This window comes from Dendrobates tinctorius, unplaced genomic scaffold (genome assembly GCF_039654945.1).
Source record: "Dendrobates tinctorius isolate UK_male_01 unplaced genomic scaffold, ASM3965494v1 ptg000069l, whole genome shotgun sequence".
NCBI lineage: Eukaryota > Metazoa > Chordata > Amphibia > Anura > Dendrobatidae > Dendrobates > Dendrobates tinctorius.
In genome coordinates this window covers 8,147,832-8,161,003 of record NW_027361737.1, presented here as the reverse complement: position 1 = coordinate 8,161,003, position 13,172 = coordinate 8,147,832, and the positions used below count along the sequence as shown (strand labels likewise).

At 42.4% G+C, this 13,172-nt stretch overlaps 1 protein-coding gene across 1 annotated transcript in view; it reads right to left on the bottom strand.

Annotated features, from left to right (window-relative positions):
• CLSTN2 (calsyntenin 2) overlaps positions 1-13,172 on the bottom strand; it is a 1,499,677-nt gene that overhangs the window by 828,154 nt on the left and 658,351 nt on the right. The window lies entirely within an intron of this gene.

The following is a 13,172-nucleotide window of genomic DNA, read 5'->3' as shown; positions in this document are numbered from 1 at the left end:
ACGAGCCCCACTATAAAACGACAGCTGGTAGTTCCCAAGAAGTATAGGCAGGAGTTACTGCGAATCTCTCATGATATACCTTTGGCTGGGCACTTCGGCGTCAGTCGCACCAGGCATCGTCTGACACAAAACTTCTTTTGGCCGGGGGTAACCTATGAGCGCACCTTGGAAATAGGACAGAAGGTCCTGGTGTTAGAGCCCACTAAGCAGAACAAGTTCCAAGCTGCATGGCAGGGGCCCTACCAGGTAGTGGGGAAAATAGCCGACACAACCTATAATGTCGCCGATTGTGACGACCCCAGGGTTATCCGCATGTTCCACGTGAATATGCTGAAGCCCTACTGGGAGCGCCCTGAAGAGGTAGTGGCCATCTGTGCACCTGAGGCAGAGGATTTAGCCGGACATCCCTTGCCGGATGTCTTAGGGGAAAGGACTCAGTCTAAAACATGGGACCAGGTACACTTGGGTGAAGACCTAGGCCGCCGGGAGAGACAGCAGGCGGAGGAGTTGTTGAGGCAGCGACAGAGGATGTTTTCAGAGAGACCGAGGTACACTCGCCTGGCACAACACAAGGTTGAGACCCAGGATCAGACCCCCCTGCGACAAAACCCCTTCCGCGTCCCTGAGTCTGTACGAGAGGGGATGCGACAAGAGATACAAGAGATGCTGCGTTTAGGGGTCATTGAAGAGTCAGATAGTCCCTGGGCATCCCCCGTAGTGTTAGTGCCCAAGAAGGATGGAACTACATGGTTTTGTGTAGACTATCGTAAGTTCAATGAGAAAACAGTGACGGATGCATATCCCATGCCGCGTGTGGATGAGTTGTTAGACCGGCTGGCGGGGTCAAAGTATTTGACCACCATCGATCTATGCAAAGGCTACTGGCAGATTCCCCTTAGTCCTGACGCTATTCCCAAGTCGGCATTTGTCACCCGTTCGGCTTATTCCAGTTTTGAGTTATGCCATTCGGGATGAAGAATGCCCCGGCGACCTTCCAGAGGCTGGCTGACCGTCTTCTGGATGGTCTCCAGGACTATGCTTGTGCCTACCTGGACGACATCGCCATCTACAGTGAGACATGGGAAGAGCATCTAAATCACCTAAAGACAGTATTGGACAGGATCCACCAGGCCGGAATCACCCTGAACCCAAACAAGTGTCACGTGGGCAAAGCGGAGGTTCAGTATTTAGGGCATTGGGTGGGAAGTGGGAAACAGTGACCAGAACCAGCCAAGATTGAGGCCATAGCCAAATGGCCCATCCCACGCACTAAAACCCAGGTCATGGCGTTTCTAGGGACAGCGGGGTATTACAGGAAATTCATTCCCAATTACAGCAGCGTAGCCAAGCCCCTCACTGATTTGACCCGTAGGAACCAACCCCGCCAGGTAACCTGGACCTCAGAGTGTGAGGAAGCCTTCTGCCAACTAAAGGACACCCTCACCAATACCCCTGTATTGGCTGCACCCGATCCAACTAAACGTTTCCTGGTTCACACAGACGCTTCTATGTTTGGATTGGGGGCAGTACTGAGCCAAGTCGGGCCGGACGGCCAAGAACACCCGGTATCTTACCTGAGTTGGAAACTACTTTCCCGTGAAGTAAGCTATGCAGCCATCGAGAAGGAGTGCCTGGCGGTAGTATGGGCACCCAAAAAGTTGCAACCATATTTGTATGGATGACAGTTTTCCCTCCTAACGGACCATAATCCCCTAGTCTGGCTTAATCGGGTCTCCGGAGACAACGCCAGATTGCTGCGGTGGAGTTTAGCCCTACAACCTCTGGACTTCACCATCCACCACAGATCCGGCAAACAAAATGGTAACGCCGATGGACTAAGTTGACAAACGGAACTTGTACCAATCCCATGAACTTCGGTCATCCCCAAACCGATCCGTTGAGGATCAGACTGTGTATGCCGATCGCGTCGCTGAAAACGGGGAGCCGTGTTACAGAACCACTCAGCACCCAGAATATGCTGTGCAGTTATATGTATATATAATAGGTTCCATGTGAGATGCATGTCCCTAATGTATCAGCAGTGTCCGCCCTCCCCCCACCTTTGTAATTCCCACAGTAAACATACGCAGGCTCCGGCCACCTGCTGCTTTTGTAATGCATGTCTGGCCTGATGCTTGTCTATTGGCTGGCCCTCTGTATCTGTGTGATATATATTCTGTGTCCTGTGAGTAAAGTGTTGTCAGACTGGAAATACATGGAGAAGCAGTGATCTTTTATATGCACCCATGCACTCAGAGAAATTCCAGCCAGCATCCTTCATTCAGACTCCAGCCAACGCAGAGCGGACCTCCGAAAACACGGGGTGGTAATGAAAGAGGTACCCCAGCTTGGAAGACCCCGTTACACTGTGTGTCTGCAAAAATATCACGAAGATTTGTCCGAGTCACAGATCAAAATTGAAGTGAAAACTGAACAAGTCACAATAACACCCCCAAAATGGTTAATAAAAGTAACAATTAGCTTCTGGCAGGGCAACTGGCTCAGTTTAATTGGCTGCCAAAAGAGGAGGCTCACACGAGCAACAATTCTCTTTTCGATTAATGGAAATGACGCTCAGCTCAAACTCTGATCAGCGCCTCAGCCCAGTGTCGGTTTACTGTCATTCGATTCTCACAGCTAAGAGAATTGTATCACAGGTGAACAGAAAATGGAGAACTTAATCTCTCCATCTTCTCCACTGTCTGTGTACTCAGAAATCCAACTGTACTGATGTTTTAGACGCACCCATAGACTTGAGTGGGCATGCATTCGATGCAATTTGCGGACCATATTCGAACAACTACACCCATCAGCCAATGGAGAACTATTAGGCTATGCACCTATGATGAGGTTTTGGTGAGTTTTTGATGTTGCAGATTTTCTCCACCATTTCTGCACTCATAGAGCAAAATAGGTTTTTTATGCTATTTTTGAAAATCTGCAACATGAAAAATTCACCAAATACTCATCATGGGAATATAGCCTTAACGTAGAAGCACTGGATGTTACCTATATACAGTTTATTAAACTGTGCAATTACTAGTCCAATTGTGCTCTACATTATTTTGTACGTTTAGCACATCCACCCCATTGGTGTTTGGGAGATTCATGTAATTTCCAAGAATTAGGTACGGTGACTAGATTCAGTATAGTCACTTAAGGCAGTGTGCTTTGTTTGATTGAATTCATTCTCATGGATCAAAATTATCCATACAAGTCTATAGGTCCACTTAAATCACAGACAGCAGACGGATGGTATCAGTGTGCAATTCGTGTGCTTTCTGTGCTTAACATTGCAACAGAAAGAGGTTTGCAAATTAATTACGGTACTTAGTCTTATTTTTGCATGCGGGAAAATAATTGATGGTAAAAATTCACACTGACCAAACTCTGAAAATTATATGAAAAATGCTAATGACTAGAACAGTAGTTTGTTTACTTATGTGTAAAATTACTGATGTCTAAATGAGGCCTTAACCACAGTATCCCTAGGCCCAATGCAGAAAATGTAGAATGGCTAGGTTCACATATCAGTTTTTCAAGGTTTTTTCTGCAGCAAAAAAAGGGAGAAAATAATAATTTTCAAAGTACACTGTTCTGCTATAACCACTGGTTAGTCAGTTATGACAGACAGTCATCCTGTATCCGGCTGTAGAAGGTCATTGCGATTAGCTCTACAAGCACCTTTGTTAATTTTGCATCTCTGTTATGTAGTGAGATCCTTCTTCCTCTAGGACCCAACAGTTACCTCCACCGTTTGCTGCTAATTAGCACACCCTTGCTGAAGGTTTAAATGCCTTCAGTCTCTTCAACAAGAAGCTGGTGTTAGCTCAATTTACCTCTGTCTGGAAGAACTAGGAGTCAGCTAGTATCTTCTTAGAGTACTCTTGGAGGATTTCTGGCATGATATCTCGGTGGTCTTTTCAAGCTAAGTGAATCCATTCATTTGTCCACCCTTTTTGTCTTTTGTTATAATGGGGGCTGAATAGCTCATACCCCGTCCCCGCCCTATTCAGGACCTATCACTAGGATCAGGCAGGGCTTAAGTTCCTGCTCAGTAGGTGTGGGACCTATTGAGGGACATCAGGCAATACATGTGCTCTAAGATCTTCTTAGGGGTCTCCACTGCCCCCATTCCCTAGTGTTTGGGCTTCCCCTCCCTCTCCCAGTTGTTGTGCATCTTGCTTCTCCCTCACCCAACGTGACAAGTAAACACCATTACATATTGAAATTGAGCCTGGTTAGGTGGCAGACGATGTGGTGGGACTAGTATAAAGTAGTCCTTACTAACAAAAGTCTAAGACAGGACAACCAGTGAACAGTGACAGACCCATGGGTGCTGAAGCCTCATTCAATATTCAATATAAAAATGGCATTAATTGATGAAAAATGTTATGCCAAGTAACGGTAGATAAGGAACTGTGGTGCAATGGAAGAAGTTGCTCTGGACTGACAAATTAAGTTTCCTTTCATATTTTATAGACAATTATTATTACCTTATTTATATACACAGTATAGCAATATTGATTCCATTGTGCTGTACATGAGAAGGAATATATGTTCATCCCTTACCTGGTGAGTAGACATAAATATCTTTTATTTCTTTTTTTGGGTGGCAGAATGCAATGAAGAGAAGAAAAAAGATGAGGCAGTAGCAGTCCCTGGGCAAAGGTCCTGGCATTCAAGTGAATAGAACTTTAACTTCCTTTTGGGTGGTAGCTTTCTTTTTAGGTGGACACAATGGAATAGTCTACTACACTAGTGTGTCTGGCTAAAAGGATGGACACAATCAATAAGGAGATAAAATGGAATCCAAACTTTCATATTTTTAACTCTCTTTGTCTTAGAGAGCGCAATAGCTCCATTAGAGGCACAACTTAATCCCATTTTCTGGAACTCAGATGGTAGTTCCAGACAGAGTTATGAATGGGGGACATACAATGCTGAGCACAGATGCAGCTATCTCCCCTGATTCATAGTGAGAGGTGACAAATCTATCCTCTGTATTGCCTACACTGCTTCTGGCTAATAAGCTCAGAAGAGGGGTGTATTGCATAGATGGCATACTGAGGGGCACAGTAGCTGTCACAATGGTTGGCAATGAAGCTGGCAAAGTAAAGAGTGTTGTGGCTGACATAATAAGGTGAACTGTTGCATAATAAGGGGCACTGTTGCTGGACTGACATAATAAGGGGTACTGTTGCTGGGCTGGCATAATAAGGGTCACTGTTGCTGGGCTGGCATAATAAGGGGCACTGTTGCTGATATAAATAGGGGGCATTATGGGAGGAACTGTGGCTTTCATAATAAAGGACACTGTGGCTGACATAGTAAGGGACCCTGTGACTAGCATAGTAAGGGTCATTAGTTGGGGCATACTGAAGGAATGTTGTGACTTTCTGAGGGGCACTGAATCTGGTAAACAATAATATAATTTTCAAAGTAAGGGGTACTGTGGTGAGCACACTGAGAAGCAATCCTGCAAACTAAGGGGGGCACTGTGGTAGGTATAGTAAGGAGCACTGTAAGTAGCAATATAAACGCAAAATGGCTAGCTTCATTACAAAGTACACTGTAATTCTTTCACTTTTTGTGCTTCCAATAATGATAACATCCAGTTTGTTTTATAGTCCTGAAAATGATGGTGTAACTGTGTGAGTAATAGTAACATTCATTTCTATCGACTTCGCTTATATTAGCAGCTGACTTTATGCTGGGATATTTTTGGATTATTCATGTCTACAACAGATGAAAATGAATAATCATTCCAAATGTTTTCTCATGTTTTAGTGTAACCATTTTCTTCAATGTTTTAATAAGGATTGTATAACTATAACCCTCAACTGACTGGGAATAGGAGCACTCTGGTAAGGCTGCAATGCCTCTGTCAGTGCCATAATGAGAAAAGATGAGCAGATCTCGCTGGCTAAATGCTGGCCAGGAACAGCCCTGCATTATGCATATATAGTGCGTTCACATCCACCATGGGAAGTGCTTTATCACAGTTATGCTAATATTTGGTTTTCGATTAAGGCTGCATACTTTGAAAGGTCAAAACAAAACAAGCTGTTACAGTTGCCATACAATGTACACCTAATTCGCGCAAGTATGTTTTATCTCTCGGTTCAGAATTGGATTTTCCTAATATGTGATATGTTAATTTAGATTCTATAACAAAAATCTTGATTTTATTGAGTACAAAATTAAATAATTACTTTTCTTTAATTGCCAGGAAAATAAAGAGGCTTATGCATTAGATGCTGATCACACTATGTCTGCAGTGTTAAGCCCCTGTCACACACAGCGATCTCGTTAGCGAGATTGCTGCTGAGTCACAAGTTTTGTGATGCAACAGCGAGATCACTGTGTGTGACACTTATCAGCGACCGGCCCCCTGACGGGTATCACTGATCGTCCTAGAATGGCCAGGACATTTTTTTGATCATTGGTCTCCCGCTGGCCAGCATGCATCGCTGCGTGTGGCAGGTGGGAGAGCAGCGATCAGCGAGCTGGAGCTGGTAACCAAGGTAAACATCGGGATTCTAAGCGCCACGTGGCGCTTAGAAACCCGATGTGTACCTTAGTTACCAGCGCGCTGGTGCAGGGAGCTGGTAACCAAGGTACACATCGGGTTTCGCTGGTGAGTCGCTATGTGTGACGGGGCCCTAAGTCAGAGTTAATTATCAGTAAACATAGCTGATGTATACTTATAATGACAAATTACACTTTATTCGGGTATATTGGTACTACTCACCCATGGACTACAACTAATAAAAAATAAATAAAGGGAGTTGCACCCTTTTACACTTCTACATGGCTCCTCACAATTCAAATCTCTGGACATAGGAAGAAGGGCTGATCTTTTTGGCCAAGATGCCTCCATAAGACCGAATGCAGGCCTGGAGGGTATAATCATGACTGGTTGTTAGGGGTCCAGGATAGAAATTATCCTATCACAAAGTAAAGCCAGGAAGGGAGATTCCAAATAATTAAAATACAGACATAACATTTTAATTAACATATTTAAAAAAGTTAAAGAGTAGACGTTGTTTTAATTTTTATTTCAAAAATCTTCTCTCTGCCATAATTTATCAGTCATTATCAAAATCTGTAGTCAGTGAATACTTTCCCATTACTTTGATAGGAGATGGTGGCTGCTGCTGATAATATTCTATGTAGATGGGAGGAGGAGGAGCTAGAGGCAGTGCTCCTTCCTCTCGCCCTTCTATCTCCATAGAATCTCCTCAGTAGCAGCCGCCATCTCCTATCTCAGTAATGGGAAAGTCTTCACTGACTACAGATTTTACCTCAGAAATGAGGATTTTGATAATGACTGATCAATTATGGCAGAGAAAGAAGCAGATTTCTCTGATAAGATATAATACAAAGTTGCTCATTTTCATGTGTACTACTGATTTAGGAAATCAAATTTAACATGATAGTTACTCTTTAAGCTCTTTTCCATCCCTTTGCTTTTTAACATGACTTTCCTTCCGTTCAGTTTTATATATCATTCTCGTGTTTCAAACCTTGAAGTTATGGTCAGTAAAATATAATCGATAAGGGGGGAATTCTGTCACTAAAAGTATAAAGAGAAGGCTAGCCTGGAGTTTGTATTTACAGTATTTGTTATTTTGGAGTAGTAGTCTCCAAAATTTCTTACTTTGACACAAAATTCAGCCCTGAGAGTTGGTTACGAGACATGTCCAGCACCTCCACCTCACCTCCATTGGTGGCACATAATTGGTACACCAAAATTGTGTGCCTTCCTCACTTTTAGGCAGTAAGTATACTTACATCCACTTTATCCCCACTCAGTATTTTTGCATAGGCACACTTAACACATTATCACATCCGGCTTCAATCACTTCTCAACTAGTGGTATCACCCTATAGCTCTTTCCTCCTCTCCCCCATATATGTGCATTCAGATCTTTTCATCTCTGTGGGGCTACTCACAAAAGTCATAATCTAGAGACCTGCTTTTCATAGCTGCTTGCAAGACTTAGTGCCAATGCACTGAGCTGGAAGTCAGCCAGTAGCTACACATAATGAGCCCATGGACAACATGTAGCTCGCAAGCCACAGGTTTGGGACACCTGCTTTAGAGGCTGGAGATGCTTGCATATAGAAGGAGTTAAAGATGTCTCAGCAGAAAACTCTGAAGTTGTTAGAAGTCATCATAGCGGTCTGAGTCAGATGGGAAAGAAAAGGAAGCTGAAAAGCTACAATCAGAGAACATGTCACCTACGAGTCCCAGGATATAATTCTTATCAACCTGTGACCATTTGTCAGTTTTATCAGTGGTGCATTGACTTGTGTAGTTAGCTATTACGCTGCAGACTGCCTTTATAGTCCTAGAATCTGACTACTAAATGGTCACTGAATGGCAGCATTAAAGGGAATCTGTCACCCTTTTTTGAGATATCATATAATGATATCATTCAATTGTGTGTCAAATAAGGATTCTCTTAGTACGTTTGCTTCCCCCTGACCCCACACCTTTCATGCATAAATACCTTTTTTATATTGGTTCAGATGTATGTAAACTGCCGCTGTCAGGTCCGCTGGACGAGGCTTATTCAACTGCTCCCCCTTCCCTGTCTTGCTCTATGCATTTCTTCTTGTGTAGAGCAAGACAGGGAGGGGGGAGCAGTTGAATTTGCCCCCACCATCGGACCGAACCGTGGCAGTTTACATACATCTGAACCGATATAAAAAAGGTATTTATGCATGAAAGGTGCGGGGTCAGGGGGAAGCAAAAGTGCTAAGAGAATCCTTATGTGACACACAATTGAATATCATTATATGATATCTCAAAAAAGGGGTGACAGATTCCCTTTAAGGTTCTTGTATAGTAGTTATATGCACTTGTCCTCAACTGAAATACTCAGTATATGCCGTTACCTTAACTGTGTAATTAGTTGTTTTCATGTGGATGATTAGATAAGTAGCTGGGAGCCTGACCAAATTAAGCAAAATTTGCAGTGGAATAATATTTATTAAAAGCTATTGATCACCTCATTTGACTGGAGGGTGTTGAATGCTCATATTGTGAGAATTACTGACTGCACATGCAATCTGAGGTTGATTGTCATAGTGCATTTCAATATTCATTGGGTTTCATAGTGAATTTAAATTTTTGCACTTATATGTTGGGTTTGTCTATGAGCAAATTCTTTTGCTCCAAGTGCACATAGGCATAGTTTATACAAGTATGTTGCAATGCACCAATAAAAGTGTATGGACCCTAACTGTATCTTAGTATGTATCTGGTTTCATAAGAAGACTGTTACACCCATAAATGGCCCTGCTTCATTGACGTCTGTCTATATCGACAGGTGCCATTGTGTTCAATCTACTTGTGATGCTGGTAATGAAAAAGGTAGAATTCCAATATTACTAGGTGACACCTATGCTTCCCAGCCAGTAATTCTGGTTTCGCTGGAAGTTTTAGTTCCACACAGCCAGGATGAATGTAAGTGCTGTAGAGTAGAGTTGAGCAACTTTGGTCGGATCGGGTTTCATGAAACAAAATTTGTTTCAGAAGAAACTGGTCCGACTAGGGCAAAAAAAGTCGGAGTTTCGTCCGAAACCCGACCCCAATGCAAGTCAATGGGAAATAAAAGTCGGCATTGAACGGATGACATTCATCCACTCAATGCTGACTTTTAATCCCCATTGACTTGCATTGGGGTCGGGTTTCAGACGAAACTCTGACTTTTTTTTGCCCTAGTCGGACCAGTTTCATCTGAAACAAATTTTGTTTCATGAAACCCGTTCCGACCAAAGTCGCTCAACTCTACTGTAGAGCTGTTCAGCAGGATTAATTAGCTTCCTGCTGTTAATTTTGGACTGTACCCTACCATACTTAAACTGCAAGCAGTCTGCTGAGAGTTGCCATTTATTGCATGGTTTTCTCCTGTACTGTCGCTCCTGTTGCTCTCCTGATTCTGACCACCCCCATTTAGTTTGACGTCTCTTTATCTTACCACATGGTATCTTTCCCCAGTTGTTTTCCTAACTGCTACTCTACTGATTCTGTCCCTTGTTTTGTCTTTCCTAATACTTATCTGGCTTTGTTTGATCATCCTTGCCTCAGGCTTGCTCCTCCAGCCAGCAGCTACTCCATAAACATAACATAACCCCATTGGTGGTCCATATTCATGTATTGTTTTAAAGGGTGAAGTCAGGAATTAGCTTGTTACTGCTAAGTTGGTTCCAGGGAACCTTTTTGTGCTGACAGTTTCTAAAAGTTTTTACAAAGTCACACAATGACCCCCATTTATTCCGGTATTTTTGACAGTTTTCTAACATAAAATGTCTTAATAAGTCACAAAATTTTTGCGCAAGTCAGAAGTTACACAAAACTTTAGCAACTTTTAGAGTTTCCATGCTAGTCTTGGCAATGTTCAAAATATGGTTAGGAGAGGGATTGACTTTGGCCACCCTTCTAATCCATAAAATGTTACACTACTTAAGTGGTGAATTTTCGCTAGAAATGTACTCCAGTCCCTGACTGCAGTGCATCTCTGTCGGAGGCACACGACAATTGTAAGATACACCTAATTCATTAAGCAGCTGTACCATCGGTGTCCCTGAACGCCGCTTCACTCTCCCCTGGCAGAGACTCCGACCTGCTTGTCACCACTGATGCCAGGGCCGTCCTCTGTTCTGGGTCTTTTTGTGCCTCCTGTGTCCCAGGGCCTGCACATGCTATGCAGGTCTACTGTCAGTGCCCTTAGGGAGTCTGCACATGTGCTTCCTGACTCTTAGGGCAAGCACCTGATGTGTCCCTAGCCAATAGTTGGAATGCACTTAGGACTTAGCGCGTCTTCATCTGTTGGAGCAGCATTAGTGTTCTTAGTGTTTCACAAGCATCAGCATCTGTTCCAGCTTTGAACTTCGAGTTTCCTCCAACATTCCTACTCCTTGGTTTCAGCTGCTTTGGTTCTGGAGTCTGTCCTGGAGTGGTACCTGGTGACCACCTGTGATTCAAGACTACATACATCTTTATGGACTCTAGTGAAGAACCAGGTAGTCTCTTAGTTACACCCCTCCAGTCTCTCCCCGGTCCGTAGCGCAGTGAGTCCACATCCACCAACGTGACAGCAGTATGTGTTTCTTAATAAATTATGCACATCTTAATGACTTTATTAAATAAGTGTTCAGTAAGAATAAAATCGTGACAATTTCTATAACAGATAAATTACCCCACAATAACTTTGGTGTCTACTGGTGGGGTACAAGCACTAAGCATGTCTTTTCTCAAGCTCAGATTTTACTTGCTTCCCTACTGTTAGAAGTAGACAATTTTTGATAGCACTAAATGCCCTTTATTTGTACATGCTGGTCTCACAGATGAAAATGAAATGTGTTGTTAATAACCTGGAAGTAATATTGTTTCACTAAATCGTTAATCATGGCTAAGGTTTAACAAAATAGCATTTTCTGTAATGAAGACATAATCATTTGGTTTTCTAATGACTGACCATGATCAGTAAACCTTGAAACTGCTGATTCTAATTTCTGTCTTTATCCTAAAATGATAATTATGGGGCATATTACAATGGCAATATCAGCAGCATGCTCTTATGAGATGGCTTCAAGATGAAAAATAATAAAATAAATTCCATTTTTTAAAATAACACAATAATAAGAATGGTAATGCTTAGAGAGAAAGAGCCAGGTTGGAAGTTTAAATGCTCGGTGACCTTTCTATGTCACCGGCAGCTCGGCTGCCTTGAAGGGTCTGAGTGCTGAACTCTGCATTATTAATACTTCTGTGCCCTAGTTTTCAGCTTCTGGGCAGCACATATACCAACATGATTTTGATGTATGATGTGTAATGAACTTTAATAAACGTGCTCACTTATGAAACAAATATCGTTCCAGAACTTTACCCTTGAAATATTAAAAGTTTTTTGTTTCAGTAATAATTTAAATAAAAAGTATGTTTAAGTACTCTCAGCTTTTCAAGGACCAAATATTATGCTGATTCTATATGAACATTCAACAAGTCTCAAGCCTTAAACAGATTTGGAAAATTACTGTAAATTGCATATGGCTAAAGGTCCATTTACACTTGTCGCGCGGCAACAATTCTTAGAAAAGTTAACTTGTCTGTGACTTGCTGTCATTCAACTTTTTTAGAGCTCTGACTTTGCTGTAAAATAAAATAGCCAATAGCCAGATTACAATAAGTCGCTTGCAACTTTCAATGAAGTCTATGGCAATTGAGTCAGTTGCAAACTGCAACAGAAAATCCAACTCATTGGCAAACATTTGTGTGTCTGCATCGCAGTTATAGGATGTTGTGAATCAGAAATTGACACCATAGAAAACCATTTATGCAATGTCACAGTGCAATATTGTGATTTCAGTGTTGTGTGACAAATGTCGCCGTGCGGACGTAGCCTTATTGTGAACAAACTTTCTTAGGAACTCTCAATTCACTATAATCATTCAATCTTAACCAATTGCTGATCACCTGATGATATGACCTTTAGGACTGTATAGAAGAAAAACATTCTCGATAGCACATTGTTCTGTGTATGCAGGATCTGTATGGTCAATAATACCATAATGGCTGCCTCAACAAGACTGTGATGGAGCTAGCTATGCTTTTTCTATACAATTGAGAAGTAATGCTACAGAGTTCCAAAAGACTTTTATTTGTCCTTCACATCTTGGCATCTCACCTACTAAAAATCATATCTACTATATAGATTTCTCATTTTTAATTGTACAAATTAAAATATTTTATTCCATGCAAATTACATCTTGTTGGTACACCCTCAGAGCACTGTTCCATGAACTATTCCGCACCTTCGGCATGCTGTGACTGTCTCTTTAGCTTGATTAGCAATGCTCACTTGCCCATAGCGAGTGTTGCTTGAGTAGAATCCCTGGCATTGCACATTTGCACCGACACAGCCAGAGCATGCACACAGTGTTAATGCGGGCATGCCCATCTCTCCTGTCTGCATCAGAAATAGCCACTGTAGATATGAGAGAGGAAGAGAGGGATGAGAGCACACCCACACTAACCATGTATGTGTGCACATGCTGTATGCCTGCAGTGTCAGTGTGACCAATGTACAGGCAGAGGATTGAAGTCAAGCAGAGCTCACTCTTGGCAAGTGAGTGCTATAATTAAGCTAGAGGAAGACC